This window comes from Arachis hypogaea, chromosome 9 (assembly GCF_003086295.3).
Source record: "Arachis hypogaea cultivar Tifrunner chromosome 9, arahy.Tifrunner.gnm2.J5K5, whole genome shotgun sequence".
NCBI classification, from domain to species: domain Eukaryota; kingdom Viridiplantae; phylum Streptophyta; class Magnoliopsida; order Fabales; family Fabaceae; genus Arachis; species Arachis hypogaea.
In genome coordinates, this window is record NC_092044.1 from 56,887,628 (window position 1) to 56,903,702 (window position 16,075).

General features: G+C 37.1%; 1 non-coding gene across 1 annotated transcript; it reads right to left on the minus strand.

Annotated features, from left to right (window-relative positions):
- Window positions 1-1,355: 1,355 nt before the first annotated feature.
- LOC112713894 (small nucleolar RNA R71) lies at window positions 1,356-1,463 on the minus strand. The gene has a single exon (XR_003158854.1). It is a non-coding gene; the product is annotated as a small nucleolar RNA R71 (small nucleolar RNA).
- Between the last annotated feature and the right edge of the window lie 14,612 nt (window positions 1,464-16,075).

Below are 16,075 nucleotides of genomic sequence, written 5' to 3' on the forward strand. Positions count from 1 at the left end.
TACAAGTCATGTCAAATTTTCAATTTTAAAAATCCTATCTTTTCAAACCTTTTTCAAAAATCAAATCTTTTTCATTTTTATCTTATGATTTTCGAAAATTTAAAAATATTTTTCAAAAATCTTTTTTAATTTTATCTTTATTTTCGAAAATTATGCTAACAATTAATGTGATTGATTCAAAAATTTAAAGTTTGTTACTTTCTTGTTAAGAAAGGTTCAATCTTTAAATTCTAGAATCATATCTTTTAGTTTCTTGTTAGTCAAGTAATTAATTTTAATTTTAAAAATTAAATCTATCTTATCTTATCTTTTATATCATATCTTTTTCAAAAATTTTGTCTTATCCAAAAATTTGATTTCAAAATATCTTCTTATCTTCTTATCTTTTCAAAAATGATTTTCAAATCTCTTTCAATCTACTAACTAACTTTTTGTTGGTTTCTTATCTTTTTCAAAACCACCTAACTACTTTTCTATCTCTAATTTTCGAAAATATCTCCTTCTTTTTCAAAAATTCTTTTTAATTAATTAATTGTTTCAAATTTTAATTTTAATTTTAATTTCTTATCTTAATTTTCGAAAATCATAAACTCCTATTCAAAAATATTTTCGAAAATCTCTCTCTCATCTTCTTCTATTTATTTTTTTATTTACTAACACTTCTCTTCACCTCTCTTGATCTCAATTCACTACCCCTATCCTCACCCTTCTTTTTGGAGTCTCCTTTCTTTATCCCCTTTCTTCTTCTACTCATAATAAGGAACCTCTTTACTATGACATAGATGATTCCTCTTCTTTTCTTGTTTTCTTCTCTTTCATATGAGCAGGAACAAGGAAAAAGGCATTCTTGTTGAAGCTGATCTAGAACCTGAAAGGACTCTGAAGAGGAAACTAAGAGAAGCTAAATTACAACAATCTAGAGACAACCTTACTGAAATTTTCGAACAAGAAAAAGACATGGCAGCCGAACCTAACAACAATAATGCAAGGAGGATGCTTGGTGATTATACTACACCTACTTCCAAGTTTGATGGAAGAAGTATCTCAATTCCCACCATTGGAGCAAACAATTTTGAGCTAAAACCTCAACTAGTTGCTCTAATGCAACAAAACTGCAAGTTTCATGGACTTCCATCAGAAGATCCCTATCAGTTTTTAACTGAGTTCTTGTAGATCTGTGAGACTGTAAAGACGAATGGAGTAGATCCTGAAGTCTACAGCTCATGCTTTTCCCTTTTGCTGTAAGAGACAGAGCTAGAACATGGTTGGATTCACAACCTAAAGATAGCCTAGACTCATGGGATAAGCTGGTCACGGCCTTCTTGGCTAAATTCTTTCCTCCTCAAAAGCTGAGCAAGCTTAGATTGGATGTTCAGACATTCAAACAAAAAGATGGTGAATCCCTCTATGAAGCTTGGGAAAGATACAAGTAGCTGACCAAAAGATGTCCTTCTGACATGCTTTCAGAATGGACCATTCTGGATATATTCTATTATGGTCTATCTGAATTCTCTAAGATTTCATTGGACCATTCTGCAGGTGGATCCATTCACGTAAAGAAAACGCCTGCAGAAGCTCAAGAACTTATTGACATGGTTGCAAATAACCAGTTCATGTGCACTTCTGATAGGAATTCCGTGAATAATGGGACGCCTCAGAGGAAGGGAGTTCTTGAGATTGATGCTCTGAATGCCATATTGGCTTAGAACAAAGTGTTGACTGAGCAAGTCAACATGATTTCCCAAAGTCTGAATGGATGGCAAAATACATCCAACAGCACTAAAGAGGCATCTTCTGAAGAAGAAGCTTATGATCTTGAAAACCCTACAATGGCAGAGGTAAATTATATGGGTGAACCTTATGGAAACACCTATAATTCATCATGGAGAAATCATCCAAATTTCTCATGGAAGGATCAACAAAAGCCTCAACAAGGCTTTAATAATGGTGGAAGAAACAGACTAAGCAATAACAAGCTTTTTCCATCATCTTCTCAGCAACTGACAGAGAATTCTGAGCAGAGCCCCTCTAATTTAGCAAATTTAGTCTCTGATCTGTCTAAGGCCACTTTAAGTTTCATGAGTGAAACAAGGTCCTCCATCAGAAATTCGGAGGCACAAGTGGGCCAGCTGAGTAAGAAAGTCATTGAAACTCCTCCCAGTATTCTCCCAAGCAATACAGAAGAGAATCCAAAAGGAGAGTGCAAGGCCATTGATGTAATCAATATGGCCGAATGCACAAGGGAGGAGAAGGACAAAAATCCTAGTGAGGAAGACCTCCTGGGATGTCTCTCAAAAAAGAAGGAGTTCCCTATTGAGGACCTAAAAGAATTTGAGGCTCATATAGAGACCATATAAATTCCATTAAATCTCCTTCTGCCATTCATGAGCTCTGAAGATTATTCTTCCTCTGAATAAGATGAAGATGTAACTAGAGAGCAAGTTGCTCAATATCTAGGAGCCATCATGAAGATGAATGCCAAGTTATTTGGTAATGAGACTTGGGAAGGTGAACCTCCTTTGCTCATTAGTGAACTTGATACATGGGTTCAGCAAACTCTACCTCAAAAGAAACAAGATCCTGGGAAATTCTTAATACCCTGTACCATAGGCACCATGACCTTTAACAAGGCTCTGTGTGATCTAGGGTCAGGCATAAACCTTATGCAACTCTCTATAATGGAGAAACTGGTGATCATTGAGGTACAGCCTGCCTTATTCTCGTTACAATTGGCAGACAAGTCAGTAAGACAAGCTTATGGATTAGTAGAGGATGTGTTGGTAAAGGTTAAAGGCCTTTACATTCCTGCTGATTTCATAATCTTAAACACTAGGAAGGAGGAGGATGAATGCATCATCCTTGGAAGACCTTTCCTAGCAACAACAGAACCTGTGATAGATGTCAACAGAGGAGAATTAGTCATTCAATTGAATGGGGACTACCTTGTGTTTAAGGCACACGGCTATCCTTCTGTAACAAGGGAGAGTAAGCATGCAGAGCTTCTCTCAATATAGAGCCAAACAGAGCCCCCACAATCAAACTCTAAGTTTGGTGTTGGGAGGCCACAACCAAACTCTAAGTTTGGTGTTGGGACTATACAACATTGACCTGATCACCTGTGAGGCTCCATGAGAGCCCACTGTCAAGCTATTGACATTAAAAAAGCGCTTGTTGGGAGGCAACCCAATTTTTATTTTATTTATTTATTATTTTGTGTTTTAGTAGGTTCATGATCATGTGGAGTCACGAAAAAAATATTAAAATTAAAAACAGAATCAAAAACAGCAGAAGAAAAATCACACCCTGGAGGAAGGACTTACTGGCGTTTAAACGCCAGTAAGGAGCATCTGGCTGGCGTTCAACACCAGAACAGAGCATGGATCTGGCGCTGAATGCCAAAAACAAGCAATATCCTGGCGTTTGAACGCCAGGAATATGCCCTGAGGAAAGATGGCGATGAACGCCAGTAACAACATGGAACTGGCGTTCAACGCCAGAAACATGCTACACATGGGCGTTGAATGCCCAGAACATGCACCACTTCGGCGTTTAAACGCCAGAATGGTGTGCTAAGGCATTTTACATGCCTAATTAGTCAGGGATGTAAATCCTTGACACCTTAGGATTTATGGACCCCACAGGATCATCTCAGGATCTGTGGACCCCACAAGATCCCCACCTAACATATTCCCACCTTACCTCTTAATTAATCCTATAACACACTTTCCCAAAAACCCTTCACCAATCACCTCAATCTCTCTTCCTAATTACCCCCATAAACCCCACCTACCTTCAAAATTCAAAAATCTTTCCCACCCAAACCCACCCTAAAATGGCCGAACCTACCCTCTCTCACTTCCCTATATAAACCCCTCCATTCTCCTTAATTTTCACACAACACACACCTCTCTTCTCCTTCTTGGCCGAATACACCTCTCCCCCTCTCCTCCATATTTTCTTCTTTTTCTTCTTCTTTTCTTTCTTCTCTTGCTCGAGGGAGAGCAATATTTTAAGTTTTGTGTGGTAAAAGCATAAGCTTTTTGTTTTTACATTACCATTGATGGCACCTACGGCCGGAGAATCCTCTAGAAAAGGGAAAGAGAAGACAAAAGCTTCCACCTCCGAGTCATGGGAGATGGAAAGATTCATCTTCAAAGCCCATCAAGACCACTTCTATGATGTTGTGGCAAAGAAGAAGGTGATCCCTGAGGTCCCTTTCAAGCTCAAGAAAAATGAGTATCCGGAGATCCGACATGAGATCCAAAGAAGAGGTTGGGAAGTTCTAACCAACCCCATTCAACAAGTCGGAATCTTAATAGTTCAAGAGTTCTATGCCAATGCATGGATCACTAGGAACCATGATCAAAGTGTGAACACGAGTCCAAAGAATTATCTTACAATGGTTCGGGGGAAATACTTAGATTTTAGTCCGGAAAATGTGAGGTTGGCGTTCAACTTACCCATGATGCAAGGAGATGCACGCCCCTATACTAGAAGGGTCAACTTTAATTAAAGGTTGGACCAAGTCCTTATGGACATATGTGTGGAAGGAGCTCAATGGAAAAGAGACTCCAAAGGATCTGACATCTCCACTGGACCTCAAGCCTGTGGCTAGAGGATGGTTGGATTTCATTCAACGATCTATCATCCCCACTTGCAACCGATCTGAAGTTACTGTGGATCGGGCCATCATGATTCATAGCATCATGATTGGAGAGGAAGTAGAAGTTCACGAAGTCATCTCCCATGAATTCTACAAAATAGCCGATAAGTCCTCTACTTTGGCAAGGCTAGCTTTTCCTCATCTTATTTGCCATCTATGTTACTCAGCTGGAGTTATCATAGAAGGAGACATCCTCATTGAGGAGGACAAGCCCATCATTAAGAAAAGGATGGAGCAAACAAGAGAGATCACTCTTGGAACCCAAGAGATGCATGAGGAAGCTCATCACCAAGAAATCCCGGAGATGCCTCAAGGGATGTACTTTCCTCCCAACAACTATTGGGAACAACTGAACACTTCCTTAGAAGATTTGAGTTACAATGTGGATCAATTAAGGGTGAAACATCAAGAGCACTCCATCATTCATCATGAAATTAGAGAAGATGAAAGGGCAATGAGGGAGGAGCAACAAAGGCAAGGAAGGGACATAGAAGAGCTTAAGGACATCATTGGTCCTTCAAGAAGAAGATGCCACTAAGGTGGATTCATTCCTTGTTCTTATTTTTTTCTGTTTTTCGGTTTTTATGTTATATGTTTATCTATGTTTTGTGTCTCTACTTCATGATCATTAGTAGTTAGTAACTATGTCTTAAAGTTATAAATAAATTCCATGAATCCTTCACCTCTCTTAAAAGAAAAATGTTTCTAATTCAAAAGAACAAGAAGTACATAATTTTCGAATTTATCCTTAAATTTAGTTTAATTATATTGATGTGGTGACAATACTTTTTGTTTTCTGAATGAATGATTGAACAGTGCATATTTTTGATCTTGTTGTTTATGAATGTTAAAATTGTTGGCTCCTGAAAGATTGATGAACAAAGAAAAATGTTATTGACAATTTGAAAAATCATGAAATTGATTCTTGAAGCAAGAAAAAGTAGTGAAAAAGCAAAAGCTTGCGAAAAGAATGGCGAAAAAAATTTAGAAAGAAAAAGAAAAAGCAAGCAGAAAAAGCCAATAGCCCTTAAAACCAAAAGGCAAGGGTAAAAAGGATCCAAGGCTTTGAGCATCAATGGATAGGAGGGCCCAAGGAAATAAAATGCAGGCCTAAGCGGCTAAATCAAGCTGTCCCTAACCATGTGCTTGTGTCATAAAGGTCCAAGTGAAAAGCTTGAGACTGAGTGGTTAAAGTCATGATCCAAGGCAAAAAGAGTGTGCTTAAGATCTCTGGACACCTCTAACTGGGGATTCTAGCAAAGCTGAGTCACAATCTGAAAAGGTTCACCCAATTATGTGTCTGTGGCATTTATGTATCCGGTGGTAATACTGGAAAACAAAGTGCTTAGGGCCACGGCCAAGACTCATAAAAATAGCTGTGTTCAAGAATCAACATACTTAACTAGGAGAATTAATAACACTATCCAAAATTCTAAGTTCCTAGAGAAGCCAATCATTCTAAACTTCAAAGGAAAAAGTGAGATGCCAAAACTGTTCAGAAGCAAAAAGCTACAAGTCCCGCTCATCTAATTAGAATTAATATTCATTGATATTTTGGGATTTATAGTATATTCTCTTCTTTTTATCCTATTTGATTTTCAGTTTCTTGGGGACAAGCAACAATTTAAGTTTGGTGTTGTGATGAGCGGATAATTTATACGCTTTTTCGCATTGTTTTTAGGTAGTTTTTAGCATGATCTAGTTACTTTTAGGGATATTTTCATTAGTTTTTATGCTAAATTCACATTTCTAGACTTTACTATGAGTTTGTGTGTTTTTCTGTGATTTCAGGTATTTTCTGGCTGAAATTGAGGGACCTAAGCAAAACTCTGATAGGAGGCTGACAAAGGACTGCTGATGCTGTTGGAATCTGACCTCCCTGCACTGGAAAAGGGATTTCTGGAGCTACAGAACTCCAAATGCCGTTCTCTTAACGGCGTTGGAAAGTAGACATCCAGAGCTTTCCAGCAATATATAATAGTTTATACTTTATTCGTTATTAGATGATGTAAATTGGCGCTCAACGCCAGTTCCATGCTGCATTCTGGAGTCAAACGCCAGAAACACGTCACGAACCAGAATTGAACGCCCAAAACACGTTACAACATGGCGTTCAACTCCAAGAGAAGCCTCAGCTCGCGGATAGATCAAGCTCAGTCCAAGCACACACTAGGTGGGCCCCGGAAGTAGATTTATGCATCAATTACTTACCTCTGTAAACCCTAGTAGCTAGTTTAAGTATAAATAGAACTTTTTACCTTTGTATTAATCATCTTAGATCCTGAATTGTATTTTTTGATCCTGTGATCACGTTTGGAGGCTGGCCATTCGGCCATGCCTGAACCTTCATTACTTATGTATTTTCAACGGTGGATTTTCTACACACCATAGATTAAGGGTGTGGAGCTCTGCTGTACCTCGAGTTTTAATGCAAGTACTTCTGTTTTTTTTTATTCAATTCAACTTATTCTTGTTATAAGATATTCATTGCACTTCAACTTGATGAATGTGATGATTCATGACACTCGTCATCATTCTCACCTATGAATGCGCGTGATTGACAACCACTTCCGTTCTACCTTAGACCGGGCGCATATCTCTTGGATTCCTTAATCAGAATCTTCGTGGTATAAGCTAGAATTGATGGCGGCATTCATGGGAATCCGGAAAGTCTAACCTTGTCTGTGGTATTCCGAGTAGGATTCCGAGATTGAATGACTGTGACAAGCTTCAAACTCCTGAAGGCTGGGCATTAGTGACAGACGCAAAAGAATCACGGGATTCTATTCCAACCTGATTGAGAACCGATAGATGATTTGCCGTGATGTGACAGAGCATTTGGACCATTTTTAATGAGAGGATGGGATGTAGCCATTGACAACGGTGATGTCCTACATACAGCTTGCAATGGAAAGGAGTAAGAAGGATTGGATGAAATCAGTAGGAAAATAGAGATTCAACAAGGACAAGCATCTCCATACGCTTATCTAAAATTTTCACCATTAATTTACATAAGTATTTCTATCCTATTTTATTTATCTTTTAATTATCTAATCCAATCACATTTGAATCAGCCTGACTGAGATCTACAAGATGACCATAGATTTCTTCATACCAACAATCTCCGTGGGATCGACCCTTACGTAAGGTATTACTTGGACGACCCAGTGCACTTGCTGGTTAGTTGTGCGAAGTTGTGACTAAGTGTAATTGACGTGTGAGAGCTACCAAATTATTGGAGCCATTGTTGATGATCACAATTTTGTCCACCAGTGTTGTGATGAGCGGATAATTTATACGCTTTTTGGCATTGTTTTTATGTAGTTTTTAGTAGGATCTAGTTACTTTTAGGGATGTTTTCATTAGTTTTTATGCTAAATTTACATTTCTGGACTTTACTATGAGTTTGTGTATTTTTCTGTGATTTCAGATATTTTCTGGCTGAAATTGAGGGACCTGAGCAAAACTCTGATAAGAAGGCTGACAAAGGACTGCTGATGCTGTTGGATTCTGACCTCCCTGCACTCGAAATGGATTTTCTGGAGCTACAAAACTCCAAATGGTGCGCTCTCAACGGCGTTAGAAAGTTGACATCCATAGCTTTCCAGAAATATATAATAGTCCATACTTTATTCGAGATTAGATGACACAAACTGGCACTCAATACCAGTTCCATGCTACATTCTAGAGTCAAACGCCAGAAATACGTCACGAACCAGAGTTGAACGCCAAAAACACGTTACAACTTGGCGTTCAACTCCAAAAAAAGCCCCTGCACGTGTAAAGCTCAAGCTCAGCCCAAGCACACACCAAGTGGGCCCCGAAAGTGGATTTCTGCATCAATTACTTACTTCTGTAAACCCTAGTAGCTAGTCTAGTATAAATAGGACATTTTATTATGGTATTAAAAAGGCTGGATCCTGGATTGTATTTTTGATCCTGTGATCATGCTTTGGGGGCTGGCCATTTGGCCATGCCTGGACCACCATCACTTATGTATTTTCAATGGTGGAGTTTCTACACACCATAGATTAAGGGTGTGGAGCTCTGCTGTACCTCAAGTTTTAAGCAATTACTACTATTTTCTATTCAATTCAGTCTATTCCCATTCTAAGATATTTGTTGCACTTAAAAGAATCACTGGATTCTATTCCGACATGATCGAGAACCGACAGCTGAATAGCCGTGCTGTGACAGAGCACGTTGAACATTTTCACTGAGAGGATGGGACTGTAGCCATTGACAACGGTGATTCCTAACATACAGCTTGCCATGGAAAGTAGTAAGAAGGATTGGATGAAGACAGTAGGAAAGCAGAGAGACGGAAGGGACAAAGCATCTCCATACGCTTATCTGAAATTCTCAAAAATGAATTGCATAAGTTTCTCTATCTTTATTTTATGCTTTATTCATCTATAACCATTTGAATCTGCCTGACTGAGATTTATAAGATGACCATAGCTTGCTTCATACCAACAATTTCTGTGGGATCGACCCTTACTCGCGTATGGTTTATTACTTGGACGACCCAGTGCACTTGTTGGTTAGTTGTGCGAAGTTATGATAAAGAGTTGAGATTGCAATTGAGCGTACCATGTTGATGGCGCCATTGATGATCGCAATTTTGTGCACCAAGAATCTAGTGAAAAACTTCCTAGACAGGTCATTAAAACAAGTTACCGACCTAGGAGGTAAGTTATCGAACCACTTCATCGTGGCTTTGGTCAGAGTAGTTGGAAAGGCTTTATAATGAGTAGCATCAGAGGCGTCAACTAGGTACATCTGACTTTTGAAGTTGCTAAGCTGATGCCTCGTGTCAGTCGTTTTGTCAAAGAGATCCATGTCGGGGATTTTAAAGTTTCTTGGAACCCTGGTGATGAGCGGATAATTTATACACTTTTCGGCATTGTTTTTAGGTAGTTTCTAGTATAGTTTAGTCACTTTTTAGTATATTTTTATTAGTTTTTATGCAAAATTCACATTTCTAGATTTTACTATGAGTTTGTGTGTTTTTCTGTGATTTCAGGTATTTTCTGGCTGAAATTGAGGGACCTGAGCAAAAATCTGATTCAGAGGCTGAGAAAGGACTGTAGATGCTGTTGGATTCTGACCTCCCTGCACTCGAAGTGAATTCTCTGGAGCTATAGAAGCCAAATTGGCGTGATCACAATTATGTTGGAAATTAGACATCTTGGGCTTTCCAGCAATATTTAATAGTCCATACTTTGCTCGAGATTTGATGGCCCAAACTGGCGTTCAAACGTCCATCAGAGATCCTTTTCTGGCGTAAAACGCCAGAACTAGTACCAAAGCTGGAGTTAAACGCCCAAGTTGGCACCCAAGCAGGCGTTTAACTCCAAGGATGGCTTATGCACGTGAAAACTTCAAGGCTCAGCCCAAACACACACCAAGTGGGCCCCGACAGTAGATTTCTGCACTATCTACTCATTTTCTGTAAACCTAGTTTACTAGTTTAGTATAAATAGCACTTTTTACTATTGTATTGGAGTCTTTGACCTGTGGGGGAATTCTTCGAACCCTTTTTGGAGGCTGGCCATTCGGCCATGCCTAGACCAGTTTGTTCTTATGTATTTTCAACGGTAGAGTTTCTACACCTCATAGATTAAGGTGAGGAGCTTTGTTGTTCCTCACGAATTAATGCAAGTACTATGGTTTTCATTCAATTCACTCCCACTTCTTCTCCAAGATATACTCCTGTACTTAATTCAGTTAAGTCAGACTGAAGGGGTGACCCGTGACAATCACCCTCTATCTTCAGCACTCGCTTAGCCAAGATCCGCGTGCCTGACAACCACAAAGTGGTCTACATGATGTTCAACGTAGTCATTGGATGACAGCTAGAGTATATTCTCTTGGGTCTCTAATCAACGATTCACATCGTCCCTCCTGACAACGGAGCATCTGAATCTGAGATTAGGATCTTCGTGGTATAGGCTAGAACACTAGACAGCATTCATGAGATCTGGAAAGTCTAAACCTTCTCTGTGGTATTTCAAGTAGGATCTGGGAAGCGATGACTGTGAGGAGCTTCAAACTCATGAATGTTGGGCACAGTGACAGTGTGCAAAAGGATCAATGGATCTTATTCCGATGCTAGTGAGAACCGATAGATGATTAGCCCTGCGGTAGCTGTGCCTGGTATTTTTCATCCAAGACGAGAAATCCGACAGTTGATTAGCTGTACAGAGACCATAGCCGAACCATTTTCACTGAGAGGATCATACAGCTTGCCATGGAAGGGAGCACACATGATTGGATGAAGGCAATAGGAAAGCAGAGGTTCAAGAGTAACAAAGCATCTCCAAACGCTTACCTGAAATTCCCACAAATGAATTACATAAGTATCTCTATCTTATTTTATGTTTTATTTATCTTTTAATTATCAACACCTCATAACCATTTGAATCCGCCTGACTGAGATTTACAAGATGACCATAGCTTGCTTCAAGCCGTCAATCTCCGTGGGATCGACCCTTACTCAAGTAAGGTATTACTTGGATGACCCGGTGCACTTGCTGGTTAGTTGTGCAGAGTTTTGAAAAGTGTGATCACAATTTCGTGCACCAAGTTTTTGGCACCATTGCTGGGGATTGTTTCAGTTTGGACAACTGACGGTTCATCTTGTTGCTTAGATTGGGTAATTTTAGTTTTATTTTCAAAAAATACAAAAAATTTAATAAAATCATAAAAACAAAAAAAAATTTGTGTTTCTTGTTTGAGTCTAGTGTCAAATCCTAAGTTTGGTGTCAATTGTATGTTTTCAAATTTTCTCAAGTTTTCGAAAAAAATTCATGCATTGTGTTCTTCATTGATCTTCAAGTTGTTATTGATGATTTTCCTTGTTCTGATCTTTAAATTGTCCTTTTTTTGTGTCTTTTCTTGTTTTTCATATGCATTTTCAAATCCATAGTGTCTAAACATTAAAAAATTTTAAGTTTGGTGTCTTGCATATCTTTCTTTTCTTAAAAAATTTTCAAAAATATGTCCTTGATATTCATCATGATCTTCAAAGTGTTCTTGGTGTTCATCTTGACATTCAAAGTGTCTTTGCATGCATTACATGTTTTGATCTTGCATTTTTATGTTTTATTTCATTTTGTTGTTTTTCCCTCTCTCTATTAAAAATTAAAAAATAAAAAATATCTCTTTTCAAGTAAATAATACAGAGAAATGAAGATTCAGAACATACAACAGAGGAATCACAGAAAAAAATCTAGGCGTTTAGAAAAATGCCCAGTAAAGAAGGATTTCAGGCATTTAACGTCAGCCAGGGTATCTGGCTGGGCGTTAAACGCCCAAAGAGGTAGCATTCTGGGCGTTAAACGCCAGAATAGATAGCATCCTGGGCATTTAACGCCAGGAAGACACAGGGGAGGTAATTTCGTTTCAAATTCAAATTCTTTCAAATTTTCATGTTTTAATTCATAATTTTTTGCATCAAACATATTTTAAACGTTCATCTTTTTCATCTTTTAATGTTTTCAAAAAAAATTTTTAATTTAATTTTTCAAAAATATTTTTCTTAATTTTATGTTATATTTTCAAAATCCTTGCTAACAATTAATGTTTTGATTCAAAAATTTCAAGTTTGTTACTTTCTTGTTAAGAAAGGATCAGTCTTTATATTCTAGAATCATATCTTTTAGTTTCTTGTTAGTCAAGTCTTCAATTTTAAAAATTAAATCTTTTTAAAATCTTTTTCAATCATATCTTTTTAATAATATCTTTTTAAAATCAAATCTTTTTCAATCAAATCTTTTTTAGTCAAATCTTTTTCAATCATATCTTTTTAAAATCAAATCTTTTTCACTCATATCTTTTTAAATTTGATTTCAAAATCTTTTTTCTAACTTTTTATCTTTTTAAAATTATTTTCAAACATTTTTCAAAATATACTATTTCTTATCTTTTTAAAAACCACTAACATTAGGATTTTTTGCTAGTAAAGAATTTTGTAAAAATATAGTCGCGTTGTGAGTATAGATTCTAAACCAACAGAAAATTCCTTCGTAGAAACGTTTTGGTTGTCACAAGTAACAAACCCCTTTGGAATTGATAATCGAAGTATTTAAACCTCGGGTCGTCTTCTCAAGGAATTGCAAGGAGGTATGTTCTTATTATTGGTTATGAAGATTGTAAATCGGGGTTTAAAAGATGAGGAACAAGTAATTTAAATGGCAGGTAAAATAAATAAATGACTGTAAAATAAACTTTTGGCAAGGTATGAGAAATTGGAAGTCCTATTCTAGTTATCCTTATCAATGATGATGAAAATTGAATCTTAATTCCACTTAGTTAACATTTGCTAGTGCAAGGGAAGGTCAAGTGACTAATTAGTTTGATCTTCAAATCCTAGTTAATTCCTAGACAAAGATTGGGATTATAGAAGTTAAAGCTAATTAGCAAAGATAGCAATTATCGATCACGTTGAGTCTAATAACTCATGAGTTACTGATTTCTTAACCAAGACCAAAAGGAGAAAAATAAATCCACTGGAATAAAAATGTCTTCGGATTGGGAGCAACAGTAACATAAATAAAAGAGAGTAATAATAAACTGAAATACCTCAAAATTATGAATTGATAAAGATATCAAATGTAACATGGGCAGTTATAGCCAAATAAAGAAGTTGAGTTGAACAAGAAATCCATAAATTAAATTGAGAAAATAAATAAAAGGAACATTGAACCTGTAATTGAAGAAGATGAAAATATTCCTAATTTCTAAAAATCCTAATCATAATACCTAAGAGAGAGGAAAGAACATCCCTCACTAAAAACTACATCTAAACTATTAAAAGTGCATTATGAATTTCGCTCCCCAATTGTTCACTTCATTCCTTCACTTTACAGCCCTTGGTCTGTGTTCTCTGGGCTTGGATCTGGGCCAAAAAGAGCCCATAAAGTACTAGGAACGAGATCTGTAATTTCTGGTGTGTGGCCTCTGTCACGCGTCCGCGTGGGTCACGCGGTCGCGTCATTTGGAGTTTTCCTTGTCACGCGGTCGCTTCAATCATGCGTCCGCATCATATATGTTTCACTTATGGCGCGCGATCGCATCAATCACGCGGTCGCGTCACTGCCATTTCGTGCTGGCATGCGGCCGCGTCGTCCATGCATTCGCGCCGCTGCCAATTTCTTCAATAACTCCATTTTGCGCTTTTCTTCCATTTTTGTATGTCTCCTTTCCATCCTTTAAATCATTTCTGCCTTAGAAGATCTGAAAATACTTAACACACAAGTCATGGCATTGAATGGCAACAAAAGGTATTTAAAATTAATATTTTTAAAGCCTAGGAAACATGTTTTTCACATACATCACATAATAAGGAAGGGAAAGTAAAACCATGCAATTTCACATGCATAAGTGGGTGAAGGATTGAATAATTCACTTAAATTCAGCACAAAATATATCATAAAATATGGGTTTATCAACCTCCCCACACTTAAACAATAGCATGTCCTCATGCTAAATCCAAGAGAAAGAATAAAGTAAAAATGGTGGAATCTCATGCAATGCAATCTATCCTAGATGCAACTACCTAAATGAGTCATGCAAATCTAGTTATTATTCACCTATATATAAAGCTTTACATGTAGTTAAATTAATTCACATTCTCAAGGAATCATATACGCATAGCCAACCTTAGATAATATTAAAGCACTTTTACAATTGAGATGGGTAAATAAAATATTTTTCAAACAATAGAAGTAGAGATATATGGTGATGAGCTATTGAACCCTCACTGGATTTTGTGTTTACTCTCTAGTCACTCAGTATTTATTGGGTTAATCACTCTATTCTTCTTTTTATCCTTGTTTTCCATAACTTTGTTCTTCATCTAAACAATCAACAATTATAGAATATAGGCATACAAAAATCATGAGGTCTTTAATTAAGGTTGTAATAGGGCCAAGGTAAAGGTAAGGGTATATGTATAAGGCTACGTGAGCTAATTAAGTGAATCCTTGATTAGTCTAAGATCTCACCTAACATACATATTTTGTAAAGCAAAGCTTCTTTACCTATTTTCCCATATTTTTCCCACCTTTTATATTACATGCTCATATCTTAATTTTTTATTTATGTTTATCCCATGTGCATCGCTTTTTGCGTTTGGGGAATTCTTTTTGTATCCCCTTTATTCAAATACTGAAAAATAAAATAATTTTTTTTGTTAAACATGGTAATTAAATTATTTTGACTTCACATGAGCATGCTTCCTAAAACTTTTAAAAATAAATTTTTTTTCTTTTTAACTTTCTACCCTTTTGTTTCTATCATCCATGTTCCCATAAGGTTCCCACACTTACACAATACACAATTTCTATCTTAAGCTAACCAAGGATTCAACTTAGGATTTTTATTTTGTTTTTCTGCTTAAGGCTAGTAATGTGGTTATAAAACAAGAGGGGATTTAAAGGCTCAAGGGGGCTAACAAGGGTGATGTAGAAGGTAGGCTAATTTGGGAATGGTAAGCTAGAATCAAACAATGGCCTCAATCACTTTCTTGGTATGTATCTATATTCTATAATCGGACATATAGATTAAAACAAAGTAAAGAACACCAGAATAAATAAGAAGGGCAGAACGCACAGGAATAAAATATTATGGTTTAAATGTAACCATGCAATTAAGCTCAAAACTCACAGGCTGTGTGTTCTCTAACTCAAAAATCATATATCACTTAAGTATGTTATGTAAGTAGAAATTAAGAGTTCCCATTATTCTCAATGTAAAATATATTGGATGGCTTTAAACTTTTAGTGTTCCTCCTTGATGAAATGTTGTTAACTAACTAACATGTAATGCTATATATATAAGGTGTGGATTGTTTTTATTCTGTTAAAGTCTCTAGCTTACTTCCTTTTTCTTTTCAATCTAAGCTAAACTATCATATGCTAAAAAGGGTAAACTATACTAATTAATCCACTTAATAAATAACTAGTAAACTAAGGTGCAAATCAAGCTAAAATATCCAAGATGTATACATATAGCTCAAAGTGCATAATGCAAAAAGTACAATAAAAAGCAAAAAGAGAAAAATGTGCAACAATACAGAAAATGGACAAAATAAGAAGAGAGTTTGTAGTGGTTCACCAAAATAAATAGATGCCAGAGATGAAAACTTCCCCACACTTAAATAATAGCATCACCCTTGATGCTCACTCAAGCATGGTGTGAAGGAGTGTCATCTCCGGAAAGATGGGCTGCTGGTGTCTCGGTAGTGGTCTGAGGATCTGTCTGCTGTAGGGGAGGCTCTGACTGGATAGAAATCTCTGTATTGGCGGCTTGAAGCTACTGCGGCTCCTCTTGCTGTGGCGCAGCCTGCTGTGGTCTGGTCTGCTCCGCCTGGGCCAGTGTCTCCTCCTCATGAGTGCTTGCCTCTGC